Source organism: Festucalex cinctus, chromosome 4 (genome assembly GCF_051991245.1).
Source record: "Festucalex cinctus isolate MCC-2025b chromosome 4, RoL_Fcin_1.0, whole genome shotgun sequence".
In the NCBI taxonomy this organism is placed as follows: Eukaryota; Metazoa; Chordata; class Actinopteri; order Syngnathiformes; family Syngnathidae; genus Festucalex; species Festucalex cinctus.
The window spans coordinates 11,513,311-11,537,315 of NC_135414.1; the positions used below are offsets into that span (position 1 = coordinate 11,513,311).

Below are 24,005 nucleotides of genomic sequence, written 5' to 3' on the forward strand. Positions count from 1 at the left end.
TCTGTTGGTTACTTTTGTTTTTGTTTTTTTAAAGGGACGTTTCTTTTTTTGGAGCAGACATTTTGTGCTTTTTAAAGCTTTGTCCGGTCTATTATGTTGCTTTTAAAACTCGAGAGCACAAAACCTTTATTTATAGCTATGATTGTGATTGTTGCTTAAGTACTTATTCATTTAGAATGAAATGTTATATCAGGACTACACTTTTCTGTACAGTGTGAGGGTACCGTGGCACAGGGTACCGTGCTAGGGGGGTGGCATGGCTCAGTGGTAGAGTGGTAGTCTCTCAACCCAGAGGTATTATAACTTTCTCATTCTACACTGGAGCACAATGTCATTAAGTTCATAAAGCTTCTACACAAACAAAATTGAGATGTCACTCAATCATTTATAAGAAAAAACAGAACCATGATGAGTGTTTAATTTAGTGCAGCTGTGCGCTGGAATGGTAACATGGTGGTCCTTTAATGCACAGGTGTGAAACTCAAGGCCTGCAAAAGCAAATTATGCATGTTAACTTACATGATCCTCCTTGGTAAAACCTGTACCAACATTTAAAAATGTCATGTGTAATGAGTATAATGTTGAGATTTTTTAAGATTTTTTTTTACAGACATAATTAAACAAACTATAACTACTACAAAGTGACAAAAATTCGTTTGACACACTTGCTTTAAAAAGGAACTAAACTTTTTTTTTTTTTTTTTTTAAATATGTTCTATGAAGTCCCTGTAGTTTAAACACTGTATTCTGATTAATATGCGTTTGTTGCATATGAGTTAAGCAGCAAAATCCACCCATTGTTGTCCATGTCAGGGGGGCGGGCATTTTGCTACTTGCTGTCAACTGAGAATGACATCACAGTTGCTAAGGGCTCAGGTAACAACCAATCACAAGTCAGCTTTAGAAAACAGATTAGCCCTGATTGGTCGTTAGCTGAGGCATGAACACATGTGATGTCATTTTCAAGTGGCAAAATGGCCGCCCCCTGAAATGGTTGAAAAAAATTAGTGTTGTTCCGATACCGTTTTTTGGCTCTCGATGCCGATACCGATACCCAGCTTTGCAGTATCGGCCGATACCATACCGATACTTAAGGTTTTTTTTCCTCAACATGAAAAAGCTGTCCTGCCATTGGTTTAGAGCATTCAATGGCCAATAGGATATCTTAGATCAGCATGCAGTGAACATGTCACATATCAGTAAATGTCGTGCACGAGCAAGACACAAGATGCTTCATCCAAAATCCTATATTAGCGTTGGAATTAATGGTATCGGCATGTTACTTGTGAGTAGTCACCGATACCGATACCACTGTTTTAATGCAGTATCGGCACCTCTGCCGATACCAGTATCGGTATCGGAACAACACTAAAAAAAAATGGCTGGATTTTGCTTCATAACTCATATTCCACTATTACCGTTAAGACTTCTGGGGCTGCATAGAACATATTGTAAAGATTTTTTTGGTGGGTTGAGTTTCCCCATAAGTCCTCCACAATTTTAGATTTGATATTGTTGTCACATATATTATAGCAACGTATTCGTAATCCATGTGCTACAGTATTTCTGCAATTCCTTGATATTTTATTCAAACGTATTTCAAAACACTACCTCCCCCGAATCGAAAGAGCCCTCCACTCATTCTGTGGTTGTTTTCAAAGCTGCGGATTCTCAGCATTCAAGCAATGATTTCAAGCTTACTTTGCTCACGTGTGAGCTGGCAGCTAACGAGCGTGGCGGCGACGTGAAGCTGAAAGCTGAAGCATAACCCGCAGCATAATTGTCACAAGAATGCTGTTGGAATATCTTTCAAAACCTTTTTCCTTCTGTTTTTGTGTGTTGCAGCTCTGCCAGTGACAGGGCGTAAACTCAGCATCTCTGGAAGTGGCAGAGAACCAACACAACGTTGCGACCGCGATGGTGGCTTTGAGTGGACCGTGAAGAAGGACAACAGCTGGAGGGGACTCAACAACAAGGGGTGGCATGTGGGGGTGGAACTACTACTTTCTGAAATAGGTAAACAAACCCTGCGGGGTTGAATAAATGAATAAACCGTGGCCCAGAATGATTGCCTTAATTACCACACATATGAAGCGATGCTATGACGAGACTTACGACCATGTTTCCGTTACACGTGGAAAAAAATGTCTTGTAAGAAAAGAGGTGTGAACGGTTTAATATGCTAGAGAATAACAGTTGTGTTCAGGAGGTTTTAGGTCGGCATTATGAACCGGTACGTTGTCGCTCTGCCTATGTGCAGTCAGCTGTATGACTTTCTTTCATATTGTCATCCAAACATGGCTGACCCGTGTTGCTCAAAAGCTGGCAACAACGTTTTTCCTCGTCGTGTGCTAACATTCAAATTCTCATTGATCAATTGTTTTTAGGGCTGGAAGATAAATTGCTATCACTTTGTTGAGCGCATTAACATCCACTCTCACTAAAACAAAGATGTCAGGCACATAAACCCAAGCATAAATATCTGCCACACACCTTCTATCCCCAATGATGGATGGAAGCCGACAGTACTATAGCCAAGATTCGCTCTCTTAAAGACAATAATACACCTTAGGTTGTTCTCAGATGCAAACAACAAATGGACCAGCTGCTTTGTTGACTTGTTTCCACTTTTAAGTGTATGCAAAGTAACATGAACGTGTGTTCTCTATTTTTTTAAACCTAGCCTTGATAAATACATAACCAAAGGTGAAACCCTGAATTTATTGTATGTTGTGCTGCTCAGATGTTGTGTTATAGACGCACACCGAATAGGAGACAATGTAAATAGCAGACGTTTCTACTTGTGTGTCCTGAGATGTGTTGCAGAGTCATTTGAGACTTTCAAACTTGATTTGACTGTTATACGAGCATCCATCATAATAATCGTCATCGGTGTTTGTTTTGCCCTCACTGATGCGATCATGTTGCTCATATTGTTGTAAACGCTGCTCTCACGCGCCTAATTTCTGTTTGTATTTTATTTATTTATTTCCGCCCATCAAAGCGTCGTTATTTGAAAACACAAGATTACTAATGTTGTTTGGGCACTGACGAGTTGAATTGCCTCTTACCTCTCTGATGTTGTTTTGCATTATTAACTGTCTGTATCTTCAGTTGTATTTGGCTTTATTTTACATACCGTTAATTATACTGGCACTTAAGAAGCCGAGATTGAGAGCCCAATATCTTTTTATAAGTATTTTCCCTCTTTTACAGAAAATCCAAAGTACACACTACTGCTCTTTATTTGAACAATTTATATCTGTAATTACCTCACCGCTTGTATCTGTGGGAGGGAAAAGTTCTTCACTGAATGTTCCTGGGGTTTCCAGAGTGTCATAAAATCTTGTAACCATACACGATAGCCACAGTAGTTTTACAATTGATGTCAGTGGTTGTTGTTGTAAATTACCCTACAAGGAGGATGTTTTTATTGGGAAATAGATTTACCATTTATGCTGTCACTGCAGTTGGTTTAACAGCAGAATTACTGGATTCAAATTGACAGAGTTGTTTCTTGTCTGAAATCATAGCATAGGAAACGTGTTTAGGGGGTCATGTGAACAAATTGTGTCATGCTACAAGTTAGGATAACTTAAATCTTGTTGATCAAGCTTCTAAGCGTCTGCAATGACTATGTTTACATGCAATTAAAATAAAAACCCTTTCAAAACCCGAATATTGACAATATTTGGGTTTTGAAAGGCCATGTAAAAACGCACAATAACCCGACTAAGATCCCTGGGGTACCCCTTCTTAAATCCGAATGTGTGGTCATATAAATATGATCAGGGTACCTCCATTGAACTCAACCTTGGATTTGTGTTCTGCACATGCTCTGGTCGCAAGGAATCTTGGTCTTTAGTGAGTTAGAGTACAGGAACTACACGTATCCGTGGCGGCCATCTTACGTTGCCACTCACTAAGCAAGCCTAACTAAGTTAAATATATTGTTTTCTCTGTGGCGTTTTGACATTTTCTGTCTCTTTGGTGAAAATGCCACAGTGTGCATATGTCGGAAATGTCTGTTTAGACATATTCATATTTGTGTTAATCTCATATTTATATGGGAACAACACTGTCTGCTAATGCATATAAACAGACTATCCCGCTTGTTTCAGAAACCAGAATTTCAACCTTAAAGGGATACTTGAGCCATTTTCAACAGTAAAAGATAATATTTTGTCTAGAATTATTCATTATTTTTCATGAACAATTAATACCTTTAGCACCAATATTGCCACTGAGGATGACCTCACCTGTGCTGAGGAAACTGTTAACGACCAATCGTTAACCAAAAATATGTTTTAAAGCTATTAATTGTACATGAAAATTAATGAAGTTATCAAATTCATTCTGGAAAACATATTAACTTTTTACTGCTGAAAATGGCTCAATGTGTCAAGTATCCCTTTAACCCGAATATGAACTGCATGTAAACATAGTCAATGAGATTAGATTCAGTCACATCTTTGTCAACTCTTGAATAATGTGCCCTGTACGGCCTATATTATATGACAATATCAATCAACTAAGCGGACATGAATTTGATAATATTGTAACGTGAGAAAGTGTTAGAGGCCTATTTGTATGGAAATGTATTATTATAGTATTTACTCTCAAAATACTAACTGATAAATAACACACATGATGTACTGTACATTATTAGGACACGTATGCATATGCTGCATTCCCAAGAACTCAGAAGTTGGAAATTTCTGATCTCTGACGATGCAAAGTGAATTACTTGTAGAACACCACTTCGAATAGGAAGAGGTGCAGTATTGCGCACAGACAATAATTCACAATGATATGTTAGCATTGTTTTTTTTTTTTTTTTTTTTTTTTTTTTTTTTTTAAATCTGTACTTCTTAACTGAAAATGAGCTTTTCATTTCTAAGAGGGAACTTTCCAACATCATGAATGCAGCATTTGCACAGACATATTGTTGTCTTTCCAAGCAAGCATTTTAGCATAAGGTAAATGTTTGCACCACATAGTGAAGTCTTCCTGGCTGGATTTAAAAAAATGCTTGTATCTAACAAACTTTACACACTGGATTGTGTATTCCTGGCAAATGAGAGGAAGCCTTGATAGTGTTGAAGTCAACACCTCCAGTCACCTCGCATCAAACAGCACCAGAGGAGAAGGAAAGGAATCCGTTTAACTGGACCGTCTCTGACCCACTTCCTCAAGCAGGCTATTAATTAAAATAATGAACGTGGTTCGGGGCTGCAGTTATGTCAACTAGCCGTGACACGGTCCCTTAAATCTGCTTTTGTCGGCACACCAGACAACTACGACATTAATCAACATTTTACAGCCGATTGAAAGACTTGCGTAACTAATTAGAAAAGGTCCTAACCCGCAGTAACAGCACATTATGCATGTGGCCATGTCATCCAGATAAAAAAAAAGAATAGTGATGACAGAAAAAGTCTTCGTTTGTAACTAACCGTGGATGTTTCAAAGCTTATTTATGGAATTGGGTTGTGTTACCCGCACACTAAATTACATTACAGGAATAATGTTGCAGTCATACTCCGTCTTTGTCAAAAATCACTACAAATAGTTCTCTTGAGCAGCAGAATATTCTACCAAATATTCAAAGTCATATTTTTCAGGGATAGTATTGTAGAGTATATAACATATCTAAAATAGTATTTGTGGCATGTGTTGTGGTTGTCTGTAAGGGTTTGAACACATGTACAAAGGTTTCTGGGAAAAAAAAATAAAAAGTGACAAGGCCTGGTCCTTAAATTCAAACGCTCCACAAATTCTTCTTAGCAACAATTGACTGTACTTTATATATATAAAATCAAAAAGGCAGCGGTATGGTGGGCAGTGTTTACTACATCTGACTCACAGTTCTCAGGTTGGGGGTTTGAATCCAGTGGTTGCATGGATTTTCTCAACATTCCAAAAACATGCATGGTAGGTTCAGTGAAGACGCAAAATCAGACTTTTTGGTTTGAGGTTCGCAAACAGAAAAATGGAATGACGTAAACCACTTTAAAATTCTTCCACTTGAATTTCTTAAACACGGTAAAATCAATCAAATAAGCTATTATACATTGTTTGTAATTCTTGGTTAATTTGATCAAATGCTATAATAACAGCTTTCTGTTAATGGCAATAAGGCAAATAGTCAATTTTTTCAAGTTTATGGGGTGCCCCTTGGCCTTGTATCATAGACTAGCTCCACCCCTGCACTTAACAGCACCTGAATCACATCTCAACATTCAAAATTCAAACAAGAGGAAACTTTAGTAAACTGTGACAAAAAGTAAAGTGTGGACAAAAATTATTCTTGCTTCTAATATTGAATTATATTTACTCATATTTACTTTCAAGAGTAATTTTATTATTTTAGTCGTGAAATTGACGCAACATGAAAACAAAACGACCATTCACCTCTGTGGATGACTACACAATAAATTCTGACTAAATTTTACCCTAAACTGAGTCAATTTGGTCCCACTCTTAACTCATTTGCTCCTAATAACTAAAATACAGGTGTTTTTTTTATTTTTTGTTTTTTTATGTTTTAAGTGTCCCAAAGACGTATTTGTACGTTTGTTTGTTTGTTTGTTTTTTTCTTTTTTATGCTAGAGCATACAGAAGGCTTTGGCGCAGCCTCTCAACTGCAAAGAACGGTTGCAGAAATGGTAGTTATTACACAAACGGCCAGCAGGTTGCAGCAGAGCAAAGGAGATCAACCAGGGTCATGTTGAAAAAAACTCAATTACTCACAAATTTAAATAAATTTGTGAAAACTGATGAAACTTAGCTCTCTTCTAATGCTAATTACTGCAAAACAGAAACAGATAGAAATATGGGTTTTTTTCCCTGATGAAAGAAGAGATTTTAATCCTTCTTTTGATCGGTTCCATATTTTTATGGCAATAGAACACAATATTCTGTGGACCTTGCAAAATCAGTCAAAATCCAGTAAAACAGCCGGGAGCGAACGGGATTGCATCTGCGAAAATGGCTGGGAGTGAATGAGTTAATGGAGTAAAATTTACACTTGGAAGAAAGTTAAACTAAATAAAAAAAATAAAAATTAAAAGTTTTATACAAGGGTTGAGGAACAAAATCATGACCTTCAGCTTGGAAGACTGCCACTCTACCACGTGAGCTATGCCACTCCTACTGCTTGCTTATATCCAAGAGAAGAACGAAAACATTTTCGCTCTTGGATTACGAATATTCCATCTGACACAAGCGATATACTAACAGTGTGTTGTTTACTCTCCAGAATTTACTGTGCAATCAGTGCATGTCGCCAGGCGCCTTCTCCCATCGATGAATCGTAATCGCTGGATGTCGGCGTTTTTTTATTTTTCCATTGACGAACATGAATGATTTGCCGTCTGTCGTCCATCGGCTGAAAATTCGCTGGCCCCGTGGCTGTAGTTTGGGCACCCCTGCTCTAATAAGCAGTACAGAAATTGAATCAAAGATAAACTATTGGTAGTTTGTAGTGATGAATACTGTAGTTTTACAGGTATGTGGCCAACACAGTGGTAAATGGGATGTTGTTTTCAGAGGCTTGTCCTCTAATTTTACATTCATAGCATCTCACGAATGCAAATTCCTCAATTTGTAATTGAAATCATGGAGAATATTTAGCGACCCCTACAGATGCATGACTACCTCACATGGGATCACGGTAGCCGCCGGCGCCCACATTCACACTATAACGCTGGTGGGGCCCATCAGACAACACTCGCAACAAGGTGAGAGGAGTAAAGTGAATTTCTAATGAGGGCGGCCGCCAGCAAGAAAACACACGGAGGCTATGTTCACATATAACAGAGGTGTCATGGCCACTGGCCACAGGAGGACATTGAGGCTATGCTCATCACAAACAGTTTACGGTTATTCTGAGACATGACTTCTACAATTACTGTACGGTGGTCGGACCCGGCGGCAAGACCCGCAAAGTGCAATCATACGCTGCTGCTGGTATGTGGCTGCTGTGTATGAATCCATCTGACTTGAAAGATTCATGAGTGCATCACTTCACTCGCATACCTCTCTGGCTGCAGAATAGTTCGTGAGATATCACATATCAAGTGAGTGCTACAGTTATTGTTTTGGTGCTTTACAGGTGTCAAACTTAAGGCCCTGGGGCCAGATCTGGACCACCAAAAATCATTTTATGTAGCCAGTGAAAGCAAACCATGTGCACCAACTTCCTTGATCCTTGCTAAAATCTGTATCAAAATTTCAAAATCTTATGTGTAATTAATAATAATAATAATAATAATAATAATAATAATAATAATAATAATAATAATAACGGTGGTCAGATGGAAGCCGTAACAAAGTGACCTGTGACAAAATTCAGTTTGACATATGTTTTAGACTAGAGGATGCAAAAAAAAAATAAAAAATTACACATGATTTATTATATTTATTTTTTTATTCTATGATCTGTGTGTTGTGTATTTCCCAGTCAAGTTCAAAACTATTATGCATATATACAGGGCATCTCACTAAATTTGAACATCTTTTCAGCAGTTGATTTCAAAAGGTCAAACTCATATATTAGCAGGACTGGACTGGAAAAAATTGTTATGTGCTGAAGGTTGGATCCCAAAGCGCAGACACAAATAAGATTCTAACTATTTATTCACATCGAGAGGCATAGAACACACTTGACTAGATGAGAAACGAAGACACTCTCAGACTGCACCAACACACAGTGAATCGATCTGATTGGTTGTAGCAAGTAAAGGACTACAGGACGACATCACATAGGTCCAGACATCACCTAAAGGATTAAAGATTGACATCACAGAGCCTAAAACTGGTTGAAACTAGATGATGGTTATATGATGGTTACATCAGTTCAAAACAGACACTTGTTATATCAGTACAAAACAGACACTTGACCTCACACTTGTGAACCCAACTTAACAGGTCATGAAAACAAACTTAACCCTGGCGTGACCCCAGACATATCAAAAATAATCGGCCCTGATATTTTGATTTATGCCCGCCAGCCCAGCCCAATTCCTGACTACCCTTGGCTACGACATAGTTCTACCACTGATGTTTATTGGTTCAATTTGCACTCCATATTGTAAATTGATGAATGCGCTGCTCCTTCTTAATTGCGGGCCGGTCTTTTGGGGTAAAATGGAGGAAAATAATAATTGAATAGCACCATATGGACCCCAAAGGACACGGGCCCATCGGGCATCTGCCCTGTATGTCAGATGTCCAGTCCAGCCCTGTATATTAGGTACCAAGCACAACTCCAAATTCACTGTCCTAAGTAATAATTAACTGAAAAATATTATTCTATTTTTAAAGCAGAAATTAGGTTGTAATTGGCCTTCTGAAATGCATTGTTTAATGGATATGTATAATATATGATTTTCAGAGTGAAATAAGTGAACTTTTGCTCAATATTCAAATGTATTGAGATGCACTTGTGTATACAGAGCAGTGCAAAAGTCTTGGTCTTCCACTACTAGCGTTGCTTTTATGATGGCATTTTTCACATGAGTTATGTTGACTTAACATTGAATATTAGGGCTTATACGGCTATATCATAAGGATTAAAAAAATATATATATATCACAAATTTCGGTTGATGTCACATGAGATAAGCAAAAACCAATTACATTTTGTACATCTAATGGTGGCTTAAGACTTGAGAAATCATCACTTTGTCATTCTTACATTGTTGAGCACTCTTACTTCACTAATATGCCCAAATGCCAACAGACAGGCAATAAAATAAAATGATGTAAAATCTATTTGTATTGGTTGCACCAAAAATACAACGTCCAATCCTCCAGCAGCCTCGAACGCAGCATTGCCAAAATGTATTTTCGCATAATCAATCAACAAAGAAAGGTGAGACGGTTTATTTATTTGTAAGTGAATAAACATGGGATAAAATCCTTATTTCCAACAAAATACATCCATACATAGCATACACTGGGCAACAAATTAAATATAAAGTGTAAGAAATCAGAGTACAACCATTGCCATAAAAAAAATAAAATATTGTTGCTATACTGAAAGACTGAATGCAAAATATTGTTTGGAAATTGTTGACGGCAAAACACGTGTTATAAATTGTCAGCATATCAAATTATAAGTTCCCACATTGGCCTTTTTGTTTCAGGACATTGTTATGGTAATCAAAAAGGTGAAGGGTATGTTAAAAACATAACTCAGCATTAATATGGGGTGGCGGTTGGAAAAAAAAAAAAAAACACGCAGTCGCACGGCAGCTTGTCAGAGTGATTATGTTCATTCATGCAGCACGGTGTGTTAGATGAGAGTGAGGAGCAAATGAATGCGTGGCTGTCAGAGTGCCCCTGAGCAAAGCAACGCAGGCGTCGCTCGCTGCTGCTCGCTGTGCGCGAGCACGCTTGGCACCAGCCATCACTCATCCGACACTGACACATTCGAGTCGAAGCTTAAGGTGAAATTAAAGACACAGGACGGGAATAGAATTTCCATGTCAACGCCATTTTGACCACGTGAGAATTGTTTTTGTTAGCCAAGTCGTATTTTGGCATCAAATAAAGGACGGCCATCACGTTCAAAAAAGAATGAAGATTTAAGTTTGCTCATATATAAACAGTTTGGACATCCAAGACTTGGTTTTATTGCCATCGGTCATCGTCAAATCATCTGCAGACGCAGTCGGCAAAGATGCTGTTTGCATGCATGCTGCAAAGCTTCCGTACTTTGCAGTCGCCGTGTGAAAAGTTGTCCAGTTTTGGTGACAATGTCAGTCAGTGTTTTGTTGAGGTTCAAGGTTGTGTTTGGAGCTGGAGCTGCTATAATGTAACCGCTTCACATACGCCAACGTCCATTCCATTGTCTCGTCACTCTCCATGAAGGAACGACTGACTATTAATGAACATGTAAAATATTTCTACAGATGAGGTGTAAGAAATATCCATGTGAGTTTTGGCCAGCCTTGCTTTTAATCTGCATGACGCTTTGTTTTAAGAATAATGCATCCTTAAACGAAGTATGTTTGAGTTACTCTTCTTCTCTATCACACTCTCTCTCTTTCTGTATCTTTGGAGTTTGTGTCTTTATCCTATTTTTTGTTAAGACCGCTGACTTCTGGATTTTATACATTGACATTTTATAGGCAGCAATATGAGATGTGATTGAAAATGGACTATGTGCAATGTTGAATAAAGAAAAATATAATATATTCAATAAAAATTCTTAAAACAATTTTATGGTGTACATTTTTTTTGCACGTTTGACTGGTAACTTTGACATATACAAAAAAAAAACAACAACAAAAAAAACAGAAAAAAATTCTAATTACAGCTTTCATTTTTTTAAGGATCTGTCACAAACCTCTTTTGGGACTGTTTTGGTCATATACGCTACTATTAGTTACTTTAATGGGTCGTAACAAACAAATTGATAACCCAATGTTACTTCCAGCAAGCTCAAGAGTGATGAATTCAGGTTTGGGTATCACAGCACAGATGATCACATCATCAAATGGGGGTTTCCTGTGCGGTTTCAGCTCAAGACATTTAACCTATGGCTGCTCTTGAAACGTAGAAAATAAACAGTATCAGGAATTTATAAAATAAAAGGAATGCAAAAGAAAACTCACTAATTTTTTAAAACAGAAAATGTGTGCCTGCTTATTGGTCATATAACAATTTACATTCGTTATCTGATGATCTCAGAACAATGCAGCAATGTGTACGTTTTCAAATAATTGAATGATGAGCTGTGTAAAATGCTTCGTATGGTGTAGATAATAGTCTTCTCCAGACAAAATTTGAGTTATTTTCCGGGAAAAAGTTTTTCCTCTGAAATACGTCATATTAAGTTACGAACCCAACTGGAATGTGTTTGTTGTTGGGACGATTAGTGAATTGGCATTTGGCAAGACCAAGTCCAGGCCCTTGTTGAAAGTATTTTTACAACCCTATTCAAATGTTTTGCTACAGACTTAAAGGTGGATTCAATGATGTTTTTGAAAAGTGGAAGCCAAACATCTGTTTGTCACGTTTAAAAAAAAATGCGTATGCGGAAGACCATCCTACCAGCTCTCCTGCTCATCCGGAGGAGACGCCTCTCAAATGTCGCTAACGTCCGAGCTCATCTATGGAGGACCAAAACTGCCAAAATTCGAAATAAATAAATGACTAAAAAAAATAAATAAATGTCTAAAAGTGAAAATAAAAATGAATAGAAAAAAATATATTTCCAAAATTATATCTAAAAAAAATAGATATAAATTGAAATAAATCCGTTTTTATTTTCACTTTTCGTCATTTATTTATTTAGACATTTATTTATTTATTTAGTCATTTATTTATTTAGTCATTTATGTATCTATTTATTTAGTCACTATTTATCTATTTATTTAGTAATTTATTTATTTATTTCGTCACTTATTTATTTAGTCATTTATTTTGTCATTTATTTATTTAGTCATTTATTTCGTCATTTATTTATTTTTAATTTTGGCAGTTTTAGGCCGTACAGCCAAGTGGAAATGTTATTCAAATGAGGGGTTGTCACCTCAACTTGCGACTTGAGTTGTTAGACAACAAGTGAGACCAGGCAGTGGACAAGATCGTCGTCCATTGCTGGAGCGCTCCATTGCAAGCCGGCGAGACTTCCTTGTTCGCCGAGCTGCTCACTCGGCCAATGACAGGCAGTTTGCAACGGTGAAGTGAAAGTGAAAAGTGAAAATAAAAACGGATTTATTTCCATTTATATTTATTTTTTTAGATATAATTTTGTAATTATATTTTTTTATATTCATTTTTAGACATGTATTTATTTAGTCATTTATTTATTTCGAACTTTGGCAGTTTTGGTCCTCCATACTCATCTTCATCATCATCTTCATCAGTCTCTGCAGCCAGCCTCGCTTCACAGGATATCCTCTTGTGGCTCGCAGCTATTTTCAGAGTACGCTACAACGATGAATGGCCGAATTCGAAGCTCACGACACGAAGATGCTACAAACACTCGAAGTGCGCATGCGCGGCTCGGAACGAGCACACATGACGTCGTTACGCATATTGATTGACAGGATCGACAAACAATCGTTAAGATGATCCACCCGGAAGACGCAGCCACAAAAATATCCTTGAACCCACCTTTAACATTAGAATAGAAGTTGAAGGTGATAATCGGTGCAACTGCTGACATTCCTGGACTCCACTTGATGATCCAGCCTCGTTCCTTGGCACCAATTGGTGGGTCGAGTCAGTGAAGAGTGCCATCAACCAGCGAGGGAGCACTTGGGCATTCTCAGGCAAGCACCATCACACACAGGTTAAGCACACACAAAATAGAATACAGTTTGATGACAAAATAATACAGAAAGCCCTAATAAGTAGGCTAAACTCCTCATTTCTAGCACGAGTCAGTATTGTCCTCAGTGGGTGAAATTCCGAGTCATGTTTATGAACGTCTGTCTCAGCGACCAAGCGGTACGGTGACCGCGCTTGTTTTTGAAACCCGAGGCCTCAGTGTACATGTTGAACACCATTTAAATATTTTAAATGGGTCTTCCAGGGTGCAATTACTTGACTCTTGGACAAACACAAGTTCATCCATCAAGCCAGATGACAGACATCGTGAAGCTGTGCAACCGTCTTACCTTCACCCAAAGGCCATGGGAAAAACATATTCGCATATGTAGCACATAATAATCATCACTCATGTTTGACATGGGAATAATAACAGTAACTACCAGCAACTGTTTGTCTTGCTGTAGAAAAATGTTTGTTCTAAAATCATTCATTCTTAGTTGAATATAACAAATAAAGTGCTTGTGGTGGTATATTTATGATATAAATTATGTTGTATTAGAGAGTCAAACCTCCCATCATGCACCACTGTGACAGACTGATGAGAATTTATTGTTCCCACATTGTTAATTTTATTTTGCTTGTTGACCATTCAGTTTCCTTTTGCAATTGTCCAACAGTGTCCTTTAGATCATTTGATATGTATTAGTATCAAGAGTGAACCCCTTCACCTAAATACTACAATAATTCAAATTGTGATAAACTGTTATCAGTCGTAGTTTAAAGGTAAATATTAAAATGGCGTTTTTCCACCTTACAAGGCCCTCAAAGCACTTCACATTTTTGACTACCCATTCACCTACTGATGACACAGCATCAGGAGCAATTGGGGGTTCAGTATCTTGCTCAAGGACATTTCCAAGTGGTCACAATGGCATGGGATCGAACCCACAACCTCTAGGTTGGGAGACGACCACCATAACACTGAGCCACGGCGCCCCAAAAGTGGTGGATAAAACACAGTGGTGTGCTGTCATCTCCAGTTACTCCAGTCAGCAGCGTCTGCTTCGGCCTTTTAGAACAGCAGTGCATCACTCACAAGTGTAAAATGACACCTGACATGGAACAATATCTCGTCACATGGATGGAGCCATGCCAGTGAACTAACTTGCTGTCCACCATTTTCCTTCATGGAAACCCAATGCTTCAGTACAGAACAATGCCAGGCTCTGAAACCCAATCATCCAAATCCCAAAAGGTAAAACCTGTTCAACTCCTCATCATGCTCCCGAGATGCCTGCAGCCGAATAGCAGCGTTGTTAGACAACAATTGTGTTTGGGGCTCCACACATGCAGTAAAGTCTTCTTTTACATCCAGACAAATGTCAGTGGGCTTTCTGTCATATGAATGGAGCCCATGACCTCCCCTGGGGAAACATTTACCAGCTTGGATGGCCTTGGATTGGCCGACTCTGTTCACACTCAATTAACTGACAATCAATGGATCGATGACTTCGCAGGTTTATACTGAATAAAGCTGGTAGCTCATAGATGCATTTTGTATCTAGCTCGTCATATCTGTTGTAATGATGCAATGAGTAATAATGATGTTAGGAGTAGTCTAGCGGAGTGGCTGATATATCATTTGTAAAGCTGAGATCATTCTCTTTTTTAGTATACCAAAATTTCATTTGTGAAATACGAGTCACTCTGACTTATTTGCAATGCCAAATATAAAATGATAACACTCTGTAAGAGCTACATTTGACCAACACTCACTCCCCTCCCATGTTTCGCAGGGTAATTAGCCATGTTTGTGATGTCATTCACTAAGCACTCCCTTTTAAAAGCACACATACAACTGTGTAGTTATCATGACATCGGGATTGTCTCATTGTAATTACCGGTAGTATTACACTTAATGAAACTAGTTTATTTCTTGACATTGCATTTTAGAATGTTTTATGAATGTTTTTTTTTTTTTTTTATACAACAGTTCTATTTTCATTCATTAAAACACAACAAATTCGGTTGTTTTTTAAACAAATGTCAATTCATTTCAAAGAGGAATATTGATTCTGTAATTTCCAGACTAAAAGCTGCGACTTGTCACATGCTTTCAACCGCGCGGCTTATACAATGATGTGGCTAATGTATGCATTTTTTTGGAGGGGGTGGGGGAGGGCACCAGGGGCGCTGGAGCAGAAAAGGTTAGAATATGTGTCGAGGAAGACGCAAGTGTAATGTAACTTGGCGCTTTGTGCGTGAATAAAAGGAGCATGAACAGACCCTCATCATGGAAAATACAAGAAGTCTCAGTGACTTTTACCAGTATGTTATTTGTAACCATGAGCCCTGTTAGTTACTGCCGTATTGCTGCTGTGTTACTGCCGTGTCACAGGCACTGTTTGGAAAGAAAAGCTAAGATATATTATTAAACCTTTGAAATCGCTTTCTGTGTACCATCTTTCTTTGTAAATATCTCATGTTTCAATGTGGGCATGTGGCTTATAGTCAGGTGCGGCTTATGTATGTACAAAATGCTTTTTCCTTTAGAAATGTACTGGGTGCGGCTTATAATCAGGTGCGCTCTATAGTCCGGAAATTATGGTAATATAATCAGAAATTGAGTTCAGAGCTTGGTCATGGAATGAAATAAACTCATAAAACAAGGTACCACTGGCTACTTATATTTAACACAGGAGTGATTTCATTGTGCATTCCATGTGTATAAATAAACATGTCAACCATAATTACAGCGCTTGTTTCTCAACTGTGTCAGACTTGTTGTTCCTGTAGGCCTGCTGCCCAGGGGCACAGGCCCTTCCACCACTTGTTTGTCATTTAAATAGCATAGTGTGCCTTCAAGGAATATTCCAATGTTTGTGCTGATGCACTAAAAAGCAGAAAAAAAGAACACAAGCAATCATGTCCATCTAAATTTGTGTACCAGCAAGATTGAAGAGGACCCATGAAACTGTGTGTGTAAAAATAATAACCCCTGACAACCGTCATCCAGTGACTCCCCAATGGTTGAGAATCAATTAACAACTTGTCATCACTTTATTCTCTCCAACACTTGTAGAAGTACAGATAATTCAAAAAAATAAAGAAATAGGTTTGGTGGCAATGACCAGAAGACAGAGACAGAACGAGACGAGTGATGCAGAGGAGGATGCTGAGATTCTCTTGGAATTGACAAAGATGGACGGGATCCGGAATGAGCTCATCAGAGGAACACCACTGGAAGGTTTGGAGACAAAGCTAGAAAGGCCAGATTGAGATGGTTTGGACGTGCAGCGGAGGGCCACTCACTGGATATATCTGTAGAAGGATGATTGAAATGGAGCTGCCAGGTAGAAGGCAAAGAGGCAGATCAAAAAACAGATTTATGGATGCGGTGAGGAAAGACTTGCTAATAGTTGGAGATGGAGAAGATGTCGAGGACAGAGGAGATGTTTCCCTGTCGGGGCTCTGAATAGGGTTGAGCTTAAAGAAAAGAAGAAATTTTTTAAGTAAAATAAATGGAATTTAAATTTAATATATGTAGTAGTGGCTATGAAATGATTGCCTAAGAGTGAAGTTTGTAAGTTTGATATGGATTCAAAACTTGGCTTGATGTTCAACATGCATTTCAGCTTAATTGAAGACCTTAAATTGTCCATATATACTGTATACAATGTGCCAAATATAACCCATGTGAGTGACTTGCTCGGGCAGCTTTGATTTGCTGCCCGAGCAAGTCATGATTTGATTTGAAATTTGCTAAAAATTTGCTAACACTAAACGTATATGGATCCATATAAATATCATTTCACATTTTGCACCAACACATTTCCACCAGTATTATTCCACATCATGCGATGGCATTTCACAATACTATACCATTTCATATTCCATAACAAACTCCATTTATCATCAATATCATTCCACATCATTCCATATCTCCCAAATCATTCAGTATCATTCCTTATCTCTGTGTCATTCCATATCATTCCACATTTTGCACGTTTTTAACCAAAACCGAAAACCCAAAATACAACAATACATATTATTTAATATCATTCACTGTCATTCTACATCATTCCATATTTTTCAATATTATTCCGTATCCTTCAATATCACTACTCACTTTTAATCAACATATTGCACTTTTTTCAACCCTATCATTCATTATCATTCCACATCACTCAATAACATTCAAATTACATTTAATTCAATATAATTACATATTTTTTCATTCAGCATTCCAGAATTTACAACTTCTCCAGAATGACATTTTCTGGTTTTAATCAATTATATGTTTAGGAAATTGTAATAACTCTTGTGTATTCACATCTGATTAAATAAAGTTTGACTCAACAGATAACCTACTGTAATTATTGTGGTTATTATTCACAATCAAAAGCTTTTACAGTATATTGAAGTTACATCAGGCACAATTGAATACTACATGTTTCACACTTTTTAACTGTAGTACTTTAAAAAAAAATTATATTCAGATGTGATGAGAAAATTGCAGATTTGGGGATTTATTTTCGTAGACTGGCGCACGTGTGCGTGGCGTAAAAATGACCTCATCTCAATTTTCATGGAAGCGCAATCCTCACTAGGGGCCATTTTGCGACTTTCTGGGCATTCCGGCAGACATAACTGTCACGCAATCTACCAATACTGGCGCTCGGTTGCAGTTCTAGAGACACAAATTCTACAAAAACTACCAAAAGAAAGAAAACACCACACTTGCGGATAGTTCGACCGCGCTTTTCGCTCCACTTGGCCTGGGAATGAAAATAAGAGCCCTTGGAGTTAAAATTCCTGTACTGTATTACAAATATGCAGGTTAGCTCAGTCATTGCGTCAATTATAAAAACATTACTGATGTGCTGTCGCTTTTTAAACAGATATTTTTCCTTCCATTCCATCAAAATCCTGTACTTGAAAAATTGACTTGATTGAGATGATTTAGCATGAACTGTCTGTCCAAACGTGCCATCCACCTGGCTCATACAAATCAACTGTTGTTACAGTCTGCCACAGAGGATGGAGCATGCACATACATTGATTTTCGAGCAATGTATTTATATATGTGCCAGATAAATTTGTTTTCCAATAAAATAATGTAGTCTGGGTGTGATTATCCAGCTTTTAAAGGCAGTACACCACGGTATTTTAAGCTCTTCCAACAGTTAACTGTAGGCATATAATGATTATATCTTACCTTTGACATCATGATGGTGTCATTTTTTATGAAATATTAGGTGTTTTCCTGGTTATTTTTCTAACGCGGAAATAAAACGCCCGGTTCAGTAAAACCCCACCTCTCCCCGTGTGATTGCCGCACCCCCGGCGAGCCGACTGCAGTCTGCTGTTGGAGATTTGCATTTGAGCACTCCTCTGAATGCAAGCCACCAATTCTTTCATAAATATATGAAAAAAAAACGGCCGCAAGTAATCGTGGAGGAGAGGAAAAAAGGAGGGGAAAAAAAACCCTGAGCTGGTCTCAGACCAGGGACTTGCTGCTTACAGAGCGAGCACACTAACCACTATAGAATTCATTCAGTTAGGTTCTACAGTGCAAAAGTTTTACTTGTAGTTTATACAAGTTTCAGCCGGACTGATTTTAAGACAAATGTAAATGCAAATGTGAAGGTTAATTGATTGCTTTGAATTCATTTGGACAGAATGTTTACTGAAAAAGGCTACTTTTGTCACTATCCCATGGTGGTCTCACAGAAAGTGGACGTACGTTTAGACCGCAGAGGCGGTGCGGGGCTGGGTCCACACCTTATGACGTCAAAGAGTGCTAATTGCTCGTTTTCTCAGGTTGTGAGGGGCTGCTGGTTGGAGAGCAGAATGACATAGAATTTCTCATAGAGTGGCGAATGGAGGAAAACACCACTTCCGTCATGTGTTTGGTGAGGAATTAGTTCCAAAAAGTTGATTTTTCATGTTGCTGTCCCTTTAAATAGTCAAACAAATTCAAATTGTGTCAATATGCATTTTAGTCTGGCTTCAACTGATTGAATTCAATATGCCTTTTTGGAGCTCATAAATGTACTGAATGTTTCAGCAACAGGCAATCAATAAAACATATTGACACATGACAGTGTTCAATCCATTTTGAGCTGCAGGGAGGCACAAGGAAGAGTAGAGGAATCACCAATCAAAGTAACATTACATCAAACAACCAGCGATTTCCAGCGGATTTATCTCAAAGCCCAACAGCAGCTCGGGACAAGTTTTGAGGCTTAAGCGTCTTGTTATCTTGCAAATCTTCCTGCACACAAAGCAAGAAGAAATCACAGTAGCTGACGTTCTTGTTGTTGTTGTGATCTGATTCTGTACTAAAAATGAGCGGAAACAAACAGGTGAATGTGTCCTTTCCACCTCACTCTTCCTCCCCTGTGGGCCAGACTGTGTGTTGGAACCCCAGACGGCGATGCATGCCATCCAGCGGAATGAGTACCTTGGTGGCGACACGTGTATGAAAAGCACCCCGGATCATTCTTCAGATCCTTCACAAATGAAAAGCACTTGAAGGCGAGTCGAAAGCAGGCAGTGATCGGAGTGACATCTAAATTAGTCATGTGATTCATCTCGCTCGACTTGTCAGCAGTGGATCAATTGGAGCGTATTCCCCCGACTCTCGAGGATGCTGCGAACACAGACGTGTCGTTTCTTGACACAGTGAGGAGGGAAGAGAATGGATTCAGTGCTGAACAGCACGTGGGTAAATCGTATAGAAGGGCAATTTCTGTTTGTTGTCATGGTAACAGGCAGTGTGGGCCGTGGCAAAAACACATCCCTTGCAAAAGGGCTTGATCGGGATCCAGAAGCTCCCCTCCTCCATTTTGGACGTGGGAATACTGGTTGTGGTGCAAATGTGTAATGATGCGTTACGATCACAACATAAAACACACACAGATCTGCCGAGGGAGCTGAAGAGAGACGCCGAGTGCGTGAAGCACGGCTGAATTGTGGTGATTGCGTGGAAGATGATTTTGTTTGGTCTTGTGGGATTCCAGGGTAAAGCTCAGAGAGGAAAAAATGTCAACGGCATCAAGATTTGCTTAGAAAATAGCACTCTGCAATACTCCATGTACATTGAAAAAAAAGGTACTCGAGTGAATTTCGTATAGTGGTTGCACACAATAAAATTATCTGGCTACACATTTTACATAAAGTAAACTATAGATCGACTTAAAATGTTTCTCAGATGATTTTATTATGTGCAACCATGAAATGAAATTCCCCTCCGTGAGCCGGCACCTTACCATGGTGGAGGGGTTTGCGTGTCCCAATGATCCTAGGAGCTGTGTTGTCTGGGGCTTTATGCCCCTGGCAGGGTCACCCATGGCAAACAGGTCTTTGGTGAGTGACCAGACTAAGCACGAAGAGAGGGGCGGAGCTGTCAACTGATCACCACCTGGTGGTGTGTTGGCTCTGATGGTGGGGGAAGATGCCGGTCCGACCTGGCAGACCCAAATGTATTGTGAGGTTTTGCTGGGAGCGTCCGGCAGAATCCCCTGTCAGAAAGTTTCAATGCCCACCTGGCGGAATCCCCTGTCAGAAAGTTTCAATGTCCACCTCCGGCAGAACTTCTCCCTTGTCCCGGGGTAACGTTGAGTCCGAGTGGGCCATGTTCCGCCCCTCCATTGTTGAGGCGGCCCATCGGAGCTGTGGCCGTAAGGTGGTCGGTGTCTGTCGCGGCGGCAATCCTCGAACCCACTGGTGGACATAGCGGTAAGGGATGCCGTCAAGCTGAAGAAGGAGTCCTATTGGGTCTTTTTGGCCTGTGGGACTCCGGAGGCAGGGAAGTCAAATCTCGGATTCAGGAGGAGCAGTGTGGTTTTCGCCCAGCCGTGGAACAGTGGACCAGCTCTACACCCTCAGCAGGATCCTCGAGGGTGCGTGGAAGTTCGCTCAACCAGTCCCCATGTGTTTTGTGAATTTGGAGAAGGAGTTCGACCATGTCCCTCGGGGAGTCCTGTGGAGGGTGCTTCGGGAGTACGGGGTACCAAGCCCCCTGATACAGGCTGTTCTTTCCCTGTACGACCGTTTTCAGAGTTTGGTCCGCATTGACGGCAGTAAGTCGGAGTTGTTACCACTGAGGGTTGGACTCCGCCAAGGCTGCCCTTTGTCACCGATTCTGTTCATAACCTTTATGGACAGAGTTTCTAGGCGCAGCCGAGACGTTGAGGGGGTCCGGTTTGGTGGCCTCAACATTGCATCTCTGCTTTTTGTAGATGATGTGTTGCTGTTGGCTTCATCAACTCCAACTCTCACTGGAGCGGTTCACAGCCGAGTGTGAAGCGGTTGGGATGAAGATCAGCACCTCCAAATCCGAAACCATGGTCCTCAGTCGGAAAGGGGTGGCATGTCCTCTCCGGGTCGGGGATGAGATCCTGCCCCAAGTGGAGGAGTTCAAGTATCTTGGGGTCTTGTTCATGAGTGAGGACAGGATGGAGCGGGAGATCGACAGGTGGATCGGTGCAGCGTCTGCAGTGACTCTGTATCGGTCCGTTGTGGTGAAGAAAAGAGCTGAGCCAAAAGGCAAAGCTCTCGATTTACCGGTCGATCTACATTCCAACCCTCACCTATGGTCATGAGCTGTGGGTGGCGACCGAAAGAACAAGATCCCGGATACAAGCGGCCGAAATGAGTTTCCTCCACAGGATGACCGGGTTCTCCCTTATAGGGTGAGAAGCGTGGTCATCCGGGAGGGACTCAGAGTCGAGCCGCTGCTCCTCCACGTTGAGAGGAGCCAGCTGAAGTGGCTCGGGCATCTGGTTCGGATGCCACCTGGACGCCTCTCTGGAGAGGTGTTCCGGGCATGTCCCACCGGCGGGAGGCCCTGGGGACGACCTAGGACACGCCGGAGAGACTATGTCTCTCAGCTGGCCTGGGAACGCTTTGGCATACCACCGGTGGAGCTGGTTGAAGTGACTGGGGAGAGGGAAGTCTGGGTTTCCCTCCTAAAGCTGCTGCCCCCGTGACTCGACCTTGGATAAGCGGTAGAAGATGGATGGATGGATGGATGGATGGATGGATGGATGGATGGATGGATGGATGGATGGATGGATGGATGGATGGATGAAATAAAATTGAATAGAAACACACCACCATTTTTTTCAGTGTAGAATGTGTGAATGACATTTCTTAGTGCAAAAGTAAGGTTTGCAACAGTTAGTTGGTATATGAAGTTCACTTTATATCACATTAAAAAAACAGAACCAAATAACTACTGGGTATTTGTAAAAGAAATGTCTGCTTATAGAAATTATTTTTGGCAAGTAAAATGTTAGAAACAGCTTCTCAGCGCACGGCACAGTTGTCCACTTCAAACTATAACCACAATGGTCGATGTGACTTAAATTTCAGATCACAGTGTAAATTTGATCTCTTCTCAGTACAATTTACAAACTTCAATTCCAATAAGTGTGTGTAAGTGCTGTGTAAGACATAAAAGACAAAGGAATACTATTATTTACAAATCCTTACCAACCTATAATCAATTGAACACACGACAAAGACAAGATATATAATCTTCAAATTGATCAACTTTTTTTTCCTATTTAAATATTCCCTCATTTTGAAATTGATGCCTACAACACATTCCAAACAAGATGTTACAGGGAAATTGTTACCACTGTGTTACATCACTTTTTCCTTCTAACAACACTTCAATTACCACTTGGGAACTGACTAATCAATTGCTATTTGTGGAAGCTTTGTAAGTGGAAATTTTTTCTTACCCTTGCTTGATGTACAACTTCATCTGCTCAGCAGTTCAGGGTCTCCGTTAACGTATTTTGTACTTTATAATGCATCACATATTTCCAATGGAAGACAGGTCTGGACTGCTGGCAGGCCAGTTGAGTTGTCACACTGTCTTTTGAACTCTGAATGGTCCGGAGGGCACGAGGTCCATGATTTTGGAAAAACAAATTGAAATGTGGACTCGTCAGACCACGGACACTTTTCCACTTTGCGTCAGTCCATCTCAGATGACAAGGAGACAAGAGAAGCCGTTTCCATTTATGCGTGATGGTGATATGACCTTTAACTTTTCATGATGGAGTAGCATGGTGGTAGAGTTTGAAGTTGAATTGCATTGAACATGTTGCGACGAACTGCGTTAAATGATTTCTGAAGTGTTCCTGAGCCCACTTGGCAGTTCTATCCTACATAACACGATGGTCATTTTTAATGCAGTGCTACCTAAGGGATTGAAAGTCAATGTTAGTTTTGGCCTTACCCCTTACATGCAGAGATTTGTCCATAGTCTTTGAATCATTTGATGATCTTATAAACGGTAGGTGATGAAATCCCTAACTTCCTTGCAAATATTTAGTGATGAAATAAGGGAATATTTAAAATAATAACATTGAGTTTATCAATCTCTGAATATTAAAATATTGTTTTTGTTGTGTATTCAATTGTTTGAAAATGATTTGCATTGGAATCTGTTTTTATTTACGTTTTAGAAAGTCAGATAGTCAGATAGGGAGCACATAACTCCAATTCTGGCCTCTCTTCACTGTCTGCCTGTGTACACTTTCGAGTTCATTTTAAGATGACTTTTTTTTGTTTTTAAATGTTCAAATGGTGTTGCCTCACGTTTACCTGTCTGATCTCCACCTCTACGCACCTTTTTACTCCATGTTACACTTTTAATGCAGCAATAGTTGTTTCAAATAATTTTATAACTAAAGA

At 39.6% G+C, this 24,005-nt stretch overlaps 1 protein-coding gene across 1 annotated transcript in view; it reads left to right on the top strand.

Moving 5' to 3' along the window:
* The window catches only part of kcna4 (potassium voltage-gated channel, shaker-related subfamily, member 4), a 59,952-nt gene extending 55,162 nt beyond the window's left edge, over positions 1–4,790 (top strand). The window contains exon 2 of the mRNA XM_077518887.1: positions 1,846–4,790. The gene's annotated coding sequence lies outside the window, so the exon portion shown is untranslated. The remainder of the gene's footprint in view (positions 1–1,845) is intronic.
* Positions 4,791–24,005: the final 19,215 nt, after the last annotated feature.